The sequence below is a fragment of the Alligator sinensis genome, unplaced genomic scaffold, assembly GCF_000455745.1.
Source record: "Alligator sinensis unplaced genomic scaffold, ASM45574v1 scaffold86_1, whole genome shotgun sequence".
NCBI lineage: Eukaryota > Metazoa > Chordata > Crocodylia > Alligatoridae > Alligator > Alligator sinensis.
This window is the reverse complement of record NW_005841971.1, coordinates 1676681-1688947: the sequence shown is the minus strand read 5'-3', so window position 1 is coordinate 1688947 and position 12267 is coordinate 1676681. Positions and strand designations below refer to the sequence as shown.

The following is a 12267-nucleotide window of genomic DNA, read 5'->3' as shown; positions in this document are numbered from 1 at the left end:
TGGTCGCTGTCACCCAGCTTCCCATCGATCACTAGGTCGCCGACTAGGTCATCCCCAGTAGCCAGTACCAGGTCAAGCAGCGCTTTGCCTCTCATTGGCCCATAGACTTCTTGAGTCAGGTAGAGGTCATCCACGCATGAAAGGAAGCTTTGCGACCGCTCAGATTTTGCTGAGCGATCCTCCCACGAGATGTCCGGGTAATTGAAGTCACCCACGACAACCATGGTCCTGGAATCATTTGATCTCAGCGGTATTCTTGCCCAGAGCAGGGAGGTTGGACTTGACAATCTTTCAAAGTCCCTCCCAGTCCTTAATTTTTATGATTCTATGACATTGGTAAATGAATGGTAAAAGAAGGACAATAGATTTTAGCTGTAGCCAGATAGATAGCAGGAGGATGTCAGGAAGTCAAAACAGAAGTTGCCACAGGATGAGATGATCAAATACCAGTATGATAGTATTAGTAATACCTAATAATAATTAATATTGTTATAATTGCATTGATGTATTATATTATTAATGATAATATTTGTGGTGTATTATGTTATGACATTAATAATAATCAATACTATGTAATAATAATATAGGAAATAACTTTTATTCAATATAATTTTATTTTTACTGTGGCTCTATAAGTTTATGATCAGATCATTTTTAATGCAAATCTTTCTTTCCCCTTCTCCTCCCCACCAAAAATATTATTTTGGGGTTTCTTTTATTCTTTGTTTAAATTAACTTCTGTGTCTGTCCAAAAATTTCTATTAAAATATCATGGGAATCCTAAATCTGTTATTTTGTGGAAAAAAAGTTTATTTTCATATGGCAACACAAAGCAGAACCGCAGATATACTGATACTCTGAGCCATTAAGTTATAGGGTCATAATTTTTAAAAAGCCAATTAACAACCCAGTGGAAGAAACTTGAAAGCTTATAAAAATCTACGTACAGGTAACTGTGTGCCTTTAACACTGCAGTTTGATGTTAGACCAGGTCTTTAATAATATTGTTCTTATTGGCAATAAAAATGTGCCTTAACATAGATCTATTATGCACTTATTCTAGACACATTCCAAAGACCTTTGCCACTTCTTACATTTTTCCATTTAATTTATGGCATTTTTGTTCCCTTCATGTTTTTCTATGTATTTTTATTAATTTTAACTATGCTCTTTTGTGTTCAAGTTTTCAGAGACTTTAATTATACCAAAGTGAAGCTCTTTCCTGTACTTGTTACATTGGATCTTCAACTTCAGTGGAGTAATCCTACTCTCAGCTGTTTTCCAGCAGAGCTTTGCAAGATCCATATCAAACCCAGCACTGCCTGCATATGCATATTTGCTCAGCACAGCAAATTCACTGTTGAAGATATGCAAGTAGTGAATTATTCACTATCACAAAAGGTCTAAGGGTAACATCAAATAGTTTATTCAAGCCTCACCTATCTCCACAGCTGTATATTTATGGGACATTATAGCCACGTCACTTATGACTCACGACATCCTGTGACAACATGTCACAAAACTGTATGTCATGATGAAACATCATAACTTGAAGTGCAAAAGCAAACACTTCTGTGTGGAGACCCAGGCTTCAGTATACAATAGTGAGCAGGCTGAAATAGATCTGGCTGATAAAACCAGCAGAAATAGAAAAATCAACATTGTTCACTTAGCACCCAAATTCTGTAGAAAGGCTTCCAAATTTGGTGTTTGGAATCAACTATCTAATTTTTAAAGATAATTAATGAATTAATTGAATACACTGTTGAGACATAAGGAATCGAAGTCAAGCCCAAACTCCATTACACAGAATATAGTTAATAATAATTAACAAATTATAGTTATACAGTTTCTTTATTTGGAAGGATTCCAAAGCAAATTACATACTTAAACTGATTACAAATGAGATAATATGAAGTTTTCATGGTTTGATTATGGGACTGTGTTGCGTCAAAAAGCTTCTCAACTCTGATCATGGAAACCTTAAAGACAAAGAAGTGCAAAACTCCATATTCTATCATGTGCAGGTAGAGTGCTGTTTCCTGGCATATGAACCAAGAAAGCCATGATTTGGTTTTATGTGCATTTATTGTATGTCATAGAATAAATATAGAAGCCTGTTGGCCAGTTCACCCCTTCAGAGACTTGCCCAAATCAGGTTACTTCCAGAGTAGGTAAACAACTAACCTATGTTTTTAATGTCATTAACTCATCAGCCTTTCAAACAAGAACAGTAACTAAGTTCCTTTTTGCAGTTGTATGGGAATAAAACTACCATTAAACTACTGTTCCTTACTCTTTTGTTTCTTTATTTTAAAATGTAAAGATGAAAACTATTTATATTGTATAGTAATAAAGGCAGAGAACCATTTAAAGTGAAAGAAGATGCAATTTTGGCAGGTTCTTTAGATGAAGTATGTAAACTACTGAAATTATATTAAATAAGTATGAAATATATGTTTTATGATTTTTTTTCAATATACACTATTCTGCTAAAATTCATCTGGGCCATGTTATACCTTGACACAACAAAAATTGAATCCTGATGTATTAAACATTGTCATCTTCCATGAACATGTGTCAGACACTTGCTCGCAGGCAGGCTATCCATTCTCAAATGAGGATTTATACAGTAAAATCTAATGGGTAAAGAATTGCAGAAGATGGGTAAGCTAGCTTTCCTGTTTTTTGGAATGGGGGTGGTGGTGAAGAGTTTGTTTGTTTTTTTGTTATCATTAGTTTGATTTAAAATGTGGACACCAACAAGCTAGGTATCACCATTCAGTTGACTCAAACTAGACAGAACACTAGGTTTTACAACACTGAATTTAACATAATTTTTATGAGCAAAGGTCAGACTCTACATTGCACATTTGGATTCAAAAGTGGAAATTTAAACTACAGAATGACGTTTCATGCTGAATAAAACTCACACCAAGGAAAGCTCTGATTTCTAGTTTCCTGAGCTCCTGTCTCCAAACTTTTCTCAGGTTTCCTACACTGGGTTACACTTTCTGGCTCACATAGGTTTCCTTCTGTTCTGGATTTAGGTGATAAAAGGTTGAGAGGTACAATTACTATTCTTCAGGTATAACTAGCACGTTTAAGGCACAGGGGAGCAAAATGGAATGGGGTTAGATGTGGTTTGTCACTGCTGGCTTTTATCAGCTGTTCTTTCACAAAATATACATATTTTACTTAAGGACTGTGAAAAAAATACTCTCTTCTCCCCACATAAAAAGGCACAGAATAAACAAACCTGTATTATTCTTGACAGAATGCAAATAATTTTTGCTGCCAATCTAATAAATGAAAGATAGGTTTTTGCAACCAGCAGGCCATCATTACCAGTCTAGAGTTGAGTCACCCACTTCATTGTAATTAAGGACAACACACTCACTTCTCACCTATACCTTTGAACTGGCATGCTGATTTTTTTTGGCCCATTCATTTTAAGGCTACATCCATCACCAGCCAATGAATAGGTTATTCTTGGATCCTTGCTTACTTTTGGCAGAGTGTTCAGAGTTTATCCAGATGATGATAAATGAGGATGAAATTACATGGCTCTCCTCACCACCACCATCACCACCACCCATCATCATCATCACTGCCATGAGATCATTCCCTCTTTGAAAAACTCAGAATCAAAAGTTTAATTCAGGCTAAGGTGGTTTTTGTGGGATTTTTACATTTTTGCACTGTAATTATATGCAGGCTCTCATTTCACCTATTTCCGATGGACTGTAGCATTTTATGTCTTTTCCAAACTTAAATTGAAGTACAAGTTTTTTAAAAAGCAAATCCTATGATATCAGATGTAAGCCTATTTTCAGGTTTCGAGACCTTCCTGCCAAAAGGCTGTACCAACAAAAACTCAGCTAAATTTGGCAATTCACTGTACACCAAAGTTTAACTTTAAATATTCCATGAACTTTTAATGTACAGAACAAGCAAATAAAGGAATTGTAGTTTGAATACCCTCTAACATTCAGCAGGCACATTTAGTTCTACATTTTTCCATTAAAATCTCAAATCTTCTGTTTATAGCTCTGCTTTGAAAAACTCAAAACAGTATCATGCATGGAGGGAAGGGTTAGGGTTAGGGGGGTCTTCAGATTTATATACCTGTTTTTTGGAGCATATTTACTGTGCTTCCAATAGCCTCAATCCAATATCTGGGGAACTAAAGTAAAACTTCAAGTTTGTCAGACATGACATGATCAGGTTCTTTATGCTGTGGTAGGGATTTGTATTGTTTTCTTGTATAGTTTTAAGCTTCATTTCCATAGGCCTGTCAGGACTTTTAGAAAGGAGTTCTTGCAAATTACATAAGGTATTGTTGTTAAGATCTACAATTGTCCTAAAGCACTTACTAGCAGGCAAAAACCAACTAGTCCATTGAGCCGAATTGATCTTTTGTTGGCATACATGTCATATTTATAAATGTGATCAAACATATCTTTACTTATCATCACCACACTAATTCATAGGCTAGGAACATAAATTACATATAAACTGGTATAAGTGATTGGAAACTGGTTCAAATCTGTTACACAACAGCAGCTCAGTACACACAAACCTCTTTCAAAATGGCCAAAACAGGCTCAAGACAAACCTGGATGAATGTAGTATCAGAGTTAACAGATTTAGGTTAAATCAGTTTATAGAAATTCTGTCCTAGATCCTATCCAGATTCAAGTTAACGCACAGTCTCCCAGCATCCCAGGATGCTTTGCACCTCCCCCATGAACCCCCCGTCGTAGGGTGGGTGGGCTAGCCTTGACCCAAGCTGTCTGCTCCAGCCCAGCAAGGAAGCATGCTTTAGCACGACTCTGGCGAGGCCACTGTAGCATATGGGTGCACTTCTGGAATAAAAAATTAATGTCTCTTCACTTACTTATAGGTTCAGTCTAGGCAGTTTAGACTAACCTGCGAAAATCAAATTGATTTAGCATCAGGCTTTTTGACTGCCTGTATTTAGACCAAATGTTCCTAGCATTTGGAAAACCTTAGGGATTTTGGCAGCCAAGCATACATTAAAAGTTTCAAACCCTAGAAATCACGGAGTTGGTATAAAGCCACCTTTTCCTATCTAGACCTTCAAGTGAGCCCAGCTGAGCAGATCTAAAAGTGGCCAAGCATCTGGTTAGCTTGCCTTCCAGTATGGTGAGAAACTGAAAATTAATCTGTTATGACTGGCACTATGCTAACCACATCATGTCATACAGGCAAGGTACGTAGAGTGAAAGATGGTTTGACAGTTGAATCATTCAACCTTAGGAGCATCTATTCACACTTCTGTTACAGACTTTTTGTGAGCAAGTCACAATCTCTCTCTTTTTGTTAGACTTTTTGTCTGTAAAAATGAGAATATTAATGCACAACTCCTGCCAGACTGAATTAATTAAAGTATGACAAGATGATTGGATGGAAGATAGAGCAATGCAAAATATTGTTGTTGTAAAAAGTCATATTAAAACAATTAGTATATAGTTACTTATGACATCTTTAGCTTCTTTGTAAATTAGATGACTGATGCTGTAAACAATTAGCAAGAATCCCATCCAATATGCAAGAGCAAAAGAGTACTTTATAAGATTTCCATTAGAAAAAAAAGTCTATATTTTTTTCATACCCTCATAGCTAATATGCTAATATGCTAACAGAGACGGTCCATTCTGTTTCCTAGCCATAAAAGAGTTTAAGGCAAAAGGAACCATTAGATCATCTTGTCTGATCACCTGTGTATCCCAGGCCATTAAATTTCACTCAGTTACTTCTACATTGATGTCATTGATGTCATCTGAAGACATCAAGGGATGAAGAACCCACTACTTCTCTTGGTAGTTTATCCCAATGGTTAATCATCTTCATTGTTAAGTATTTGTGCCTTATTTTTCACTTGAATTGTTCCAGCTTCAGGTTCCAACTAAGGTTTTTTGTGATGCTAGATGTAAAGAACCTTTTAATACCCAATTATATCCCCCCTGTGAAGATACGTATATATTGTTATCAAGTCATTTTTCAGTCATCTTTTTGATAAATTAAATGGCTAGAACTCTCTAAATTGTTACTAATTGTCACTGTTTTTTCATCTATCCTTTCATCTATCCCTTTGCCTTTTGTCAATCAAGCTTCTCATCTGCTCAGAGAATGAAGTCAGGGTTTGTTTGGCATGGCCTGTTTTCCATAAAACCGTCATAACTGGTATTAATTACATTCCCATCCATTAATTCTTTATTTATTGAATCTTTTGTCAGTTTTTCCATGATTTTGCCTGTGAATGATGTCAGACTAACTGGCCTATCACTCAGGTGATCCCACTTGCCATTTTTAAATTTTGGCATGACATTAATGCTCTTCTAGTCTTCTAGAAATTGCAATGTGCTCCAAGATTTATTACAATTTAACATCAGTGATCCAGAAATCTCCACGGCCAATTCTTTCTGGACTGCTGGGTACAAAGTATCTGGCCCACTGATTTAAATATATTTATCTCTAGAGAGGTTGCTTAACATCCTCCTTAGTTGCTAATGGACTAGAAAGTGCTTTTGTGATGTGAACACAACAACCCACTTTTTTTTCAAATACAGAACAGAAATATTTATTGAATGCTTTTACCTTTTCTGCAACATCATTAACAATTGTACCATCCCCATCTCTTAACAGGTCCATACCATTACTGAGATTTCTTTTGCACTATGTTTTAAAAACTCATTTTTATTGTATTTATCCCTGACAATTATGGATTTTCTCTGTGTTTAGTTCCCCTTATCAATTTTCTGCATGACATAATTTCTAACTTATATTGATTAATATTGCTTCCCCCACTCATTTGTTATAGATTGCTTTTTAAATTTCTGTTTGCTGCCTTCACTTCACAAGTGAACCAGGTTAGGATATTAGCCAAAGCTTTCTTTTTTGACATTGGAATCATGGTTTTCTGACCACCCAATACATTCTTCATTAAGAAGTACTCATTTTAATTCACATTTTCCTACCTACATTTTTTTCTCTCAGTTAATTTTGTATCAGTTCTTCCTCAGCCTTGGGAATCTGCCACATTTGAAATATCCACTCTATGTATGTATAAATACATATATACATACATGCATACATTACTGGTTGGAAAGTCCTCTGCTTTCCCATACTCTATGTAATCAAGTCATTTTCATTAGTCCTAAGCCAACAGTAACTTCCAGTCCAGTGATTAATTCATCTTTATTGTTCATAACAAGATCCAAAACTGACTTACCTTATGTTCGGTTCAATCTCTTTTGTATTAGAAAATCATTGACTTTAATTTTAGAAACATTGGGTGTGTCTACACAAGACATTTACTGTGCAGCTGACTAATTAACTGCGCAGTAAATGTCTCAACATCTACATGTGCGCCCCTTCTAGGGCACACAAAACTAACAAATCAAGAGCAAGGTAGTCTTGTAAAATGCAAGTACTACCCTGCTGAGGAGTTTTTTTTGTGTGCAGCAGTGCACATGTAGATGCTTCCCTAGCTGGCTGGGGCACAGCATTCTTCAGTGTGGGGCTAGCCAACAGGCAGCCTCTGCACTGATGCACCCCCATGCCCTAGCCAACCCTCCCTCTAACCCACCCACCCTCACTGATGCACATGGCGCCCTTGCCTGAGCAGCTCTGAGCTGGCTGGCTGACTCCCTGGGTCCCCATCCAACCCAGGTTCCTCCAACAAGATTCCATGTGCTGTGCATGAAAAAAGCTCCAAAGCAATAAGCTCTTGAGTTTATTCATGCACATTAATTGCACAAGTAGACGTGCCCATTATTGATTTCCTAACGCTGCTTAAGCCTCTTAGCACACATCTCGCAAACAGAAGTCATGTAAAAATGTTTGTTTCTTTCTTTGTGTTATATACAGGTGCTTAGAAAATATCTCATCCTGTACCCTAGTTTAATTCAGCAGTTCATTACAGACCTCACCAATACCTCATACCCCATTTGGGGTGTTACTGTTAGATCATTGATTATGTTTATTCAGAACCATTAGCATAACAAAGGAGAAGATGACAGATGCACCAGACCTGGGCACCAACTTTGGAAGGGGCACAAAAGAGACCAGCAGCTGATACCGCCTTGACGCATGGCTGCCACCCAGGGTACCTAAGTGCCCCATTACACCTCTGCTCTAAATGCTGAGATTCTGAGTCGTCAATAACTCTAAAAAAGTAATAGCATCTTTGATATAAAATGGCACTCCCAGCAACCGTTTACCAATGCTATCCTTTTTAAATCGATCATAATCAGTGATTTTAACATTCCAGTAATACAAAGCATCCAATCTACTTTCTGTAATATCAATTTTATCAAAATTCTCCTCATCACTGAGAATTATCTATTCTCCTTGCTTGACTCCTAACACTGATGTATAAGCAATTGGAAAATGTTTTCTCTTTGCATTTCTTGCCACTGTTTTGATGTGTTCATAATATGCTGGGTTTTGACTTTGTACCATATTCACTTTCTTAGCACCCCCCACCACACTGTACTAAGGGTACACCACCTTAGTGTTCCCCTTGCTGCTTCAACCTAGATATGAGATACAAGCTCTTATTTGTACTGTCTCCCTTGTACAGTAGCTCAATATTCCACACAAAAATTCTTTGGTTGTACAACCGTTATGCAGCCAATGATTCACCTGCCATTTGTCATTTTTCACTTATGAAATTGAAAAAAATCTTTTGGATGATTCCTTGGAATTTTCCTGTTCTTTCAGGATTCCTGAGGTCCTTTAATTTGTGTCGTTAGTTCCATGTAATATCCCATCATTGGTTCCAATATGCCAGACAACTTCATAATCCATTTAATCCTGTGGTTTTGCTCCAGTTTTGCAAAGCAGGGATGTCATTCTTGTGTCCTTTGTTGAATTCTCTGTCTACTCTTCTTATTATGGAATTGCCAATGAGAAATTCTTGCCTTCCTGGGATGGTTGAAGAATCTTTCTTTGTAGCTGCATACTACAAGGATGACTATCACACAAGTTAGATCCCCCATGGCTTTTTGTTCCAACAGTATCCTTGATAGCTAATGTATGGAATACCTGATTGCAAATCAGCACATCAAAGGCCTTGTATTTCCTTTCCTCTTTTTGGTCAAAACGCACGAGTCCAATTCTTTCTACTCTACTCAGTTCTTTTATGGCCAAAAATGTCAGAATCTGTTTATCGGGGAAGTCTTTATACTCATGGAATATACATGATGTTAAAAATATCTCCTAACCACATATGATCCCCTCTAATAGGTTTCTCCTTCTGCATCTGAATTCTCGGCTTCTCTTTAGCAGAAGGGAAAAATAGAAGCTTCAAGGCAGGTCACAGCAATTTTTCCCTCACCTTCACTATTTAAAATACAGGGTAGAAAACCAAACTGCCTCCTAAACGCCTGTTTGATGCTTCTGTTTGCTCACAACAACATATGTAAACTAAATCGACTGAGAGTTATTGCTTCTGGTCTTTCCATATTTTTTCAAGTTTTCATGTTCATGCCATGTTAATTTCACCTTCTCTAGAAGTGTATTGAGTGATTTAAGTATTCAAACTATAAAGAGGATCTTGTGTGTGTGTGTATGTGTGTGTGTGTGTGTGTGTGTGTGTGTGTGTGTGTTTTCCTTCATTTTTAGTTTTAATCCAACACAGGGCTTCTGCTCCTTCCCATGTAAATTGCTTCCTCACTGCTTGCTTCCTTTTGGAGGAGTTATGTGGCAGATGTTTGGGAAAGATAAGATCCAGAACCCATTATAAAACACACTTTTTCCCCTTTTATTTCTTTACTCTTTACATCCCATTCTTTTCTTCCCAAATTATACACTATCTGTTCTTTATTATTAATATCTAAAGATTGACATTGGGTGTCATGCAAAATCCACTGAAATCAATGGAACAATACACATTGAACTGAGTGTGTTTTGGATCAGAGGCACTGTGCTTCTTGCAACTGCATGGAGCAGCTTCCCAATAGGCAGTCTGAAACATTCTTTTCTATGTATAAAGCTACTATAGTGCTGAGAATTTTAGAAATATTATCACTAATAAGAGTGATAAGACTTGTTATTCAGTCAAGTAAGGGAAATCATTGCTTAGGTAATAATCAGAAGGTACACCTCTTTCCTCACCCTCTGAAACATGAAATAATGTTTCAGAGGATGAGGAATTATGTTTATAAGCATTTCTTCTTTGCATTGTACAGTAAGCTAAGATTTGGTTTCATTTTTAACAACATTATACATGCAAATTTATTTTTCAGCAACTTATGGACCCTCATTTGTCTTAGCTTGAGTGCATTTCCTTAGCTGAAAGCCAGTATAAGAATATGGCATATTTCCTCAGGGAAAAACTATGAACTTGCATCATTGTAAACTACTAGAGCAGCTGAATTCCCAGAACTAATAACAGTGTCATCTTCAGAGAAAAGCTTTCTGATAAAAGCATCATGTGTGCTTGCATTGTCCTTTTATTACAATATAGTTAGGGATGCCTGGAATATATACTGCATTATCCTTGTAAAACTAAAGGTTTTTTATTTTAAGTTATTTTAATATTATGGCTTTATTAACTTGTTGCATCCTTTACTTTGATCCTTTGTGCAGTTTTTCAGCAGTCACTATCTGACATTAGGTAGAGCTAGACTGAAAGCAGTAGCATCCACAAGCTCCCTGCACGTTACCCTCCTTGCTGTGTTTGTAGGTAAGATCTCCACAGGACTCTTTCGTACTGAAGCACTTTCGACTTTGAGAAAGCAGTGTTTGCTATGAATTCACATAATGAGTGCAGTGAACAGTGAGTCTCACAATGTCATATTAAAGTCACTCATAAGACTGTGTCAATGAGTTTAAAGTCCAAGATATGATTGCAAGATAATGGACAGCAATATTTCCTGGTTAGCTCAGCAGTGAGATAACCTTGTATTACATAAATGCAACAGATACCCAAGGCTTGATTATATAATGTGTTGCCTTTGTACAGTTACTTTTAGAATAGGGTGAAGTGCTCTTAAGATCTGAAATCCAAACTTACCAGGCAAATGCACATGATGCAAGGATTGTCTGTGATAAATGGTATCTGCAGCACTTCCCCTTCATTTTCACATCTTGCAACAGATCCTGAGATGGAAATCAAAATAAAAAATACTTTCAAATTTTAATTCATTGGCTGGCTGGCTGGCTGGCTGGCTTTAGAATCCAAATTCAAATTTAATCCATTCCACAGTCCCTAGCCCTCAGTTTTAAATTTCTCTCTTTATTTGTCTGTCTTAACCAAGAGCATGAATAATAAATGTAGAGAACGTATTCACTTCCAAAGGGGCATTTTGCTATAACTAGCTTTATTATTATTCTATACAAGACCTAGATTTTGCTGGATGCTCAGTTATAGCAAAGAGATGCTTTTCCTTTTCTTGGCATGTCCACGGCAATGAGGATTTCATGCAAGCAGTGATGCTTTCACACTGATTCCACCTATAGCCCGCCACAGTCCGTGGAAAGATGTCTAGTTGCTCCAATGGCTTTGAAGAGGTCCCATTACTACACTCCTAGGCATCCAACACATTATCTTTTTTTTTTTTTGGTGGAGTCACACTTGAGCTCAAGGCCCCTGTCCCTGGTTAGCCCTGGATTCTCTCCCCTTGGGATCACTTTGTGAAACCTAACGCTCCTAGAAATGGACTCAACATCTTTCTTTATGTAAAATCCACTATGATTGGGGGGGGGCCAGGGGAAAGGGGCAGGAGCTCAGGTCTTCACCTGCCTCCAAAGCCCTAACCTCATCTACAGTGAAAGAGGAAGGGGAGGAAGAGGAAGAGGAAGGGGAAGGGGAAGGGGAAGGGGAAGAAGAGGAGAAGGAGTAGGAGGAAAAAGTAGCACTGATGAGGCCACATCTGGAGTACTGTGTCCAGTTTGGGTGCCCCCTGCTACAGAAAGGATGTGGACAAACTGGAGAGAGTCCAGCGGAGGGCAACAAAAATGGTCCAGGGGCTGAGGGACATGACTTGTGAAGCGAACCCGAGAGAAACTGGGCTTATTTAGCCTGGACAAGAGAAGACTTGAGAGGGGGGATTTAATAGCAGCCTTCAAAGAGGATGCTCCGCGGTGGCAGAACAAGGAGCAAGGGGCTCAGGACGCAGCAAGAGAAGCTCGGATCGGATGTGAGGAAAAACTTTCTCAGGAGGGGGCAGGAACGCGCCCAGAGAGGGGCTGGGATCTCCATCCTCCAGGCGGGGGAGCCGCCGCCGGGCGCGG

General features: G+C 37.9%; 1 protein-coding gene across 2 annotated transcripts in view; it reads right to left on the bottom strand.

The window, feature by feature from the left end:
• Window positions 1-11118, bottom strand: part of BMPER (BMP binding endothelial regulator) — a 232619-nt gene extending 221501 nt beyond the window's left edge. For both annotated transcript variants that reach the window (XM_025200608.1, XM_014518624.2), the window contains exon 1: window positions 11048-11118. The gene's annotated coding sequence lies outside the window, so the exon portion shown is untranslated. The remainder of the gene's footprint in view (window positions 1-11047) is intronic.
• Window positions 11119-12267: the final 1149 nt, after the last annotated feature.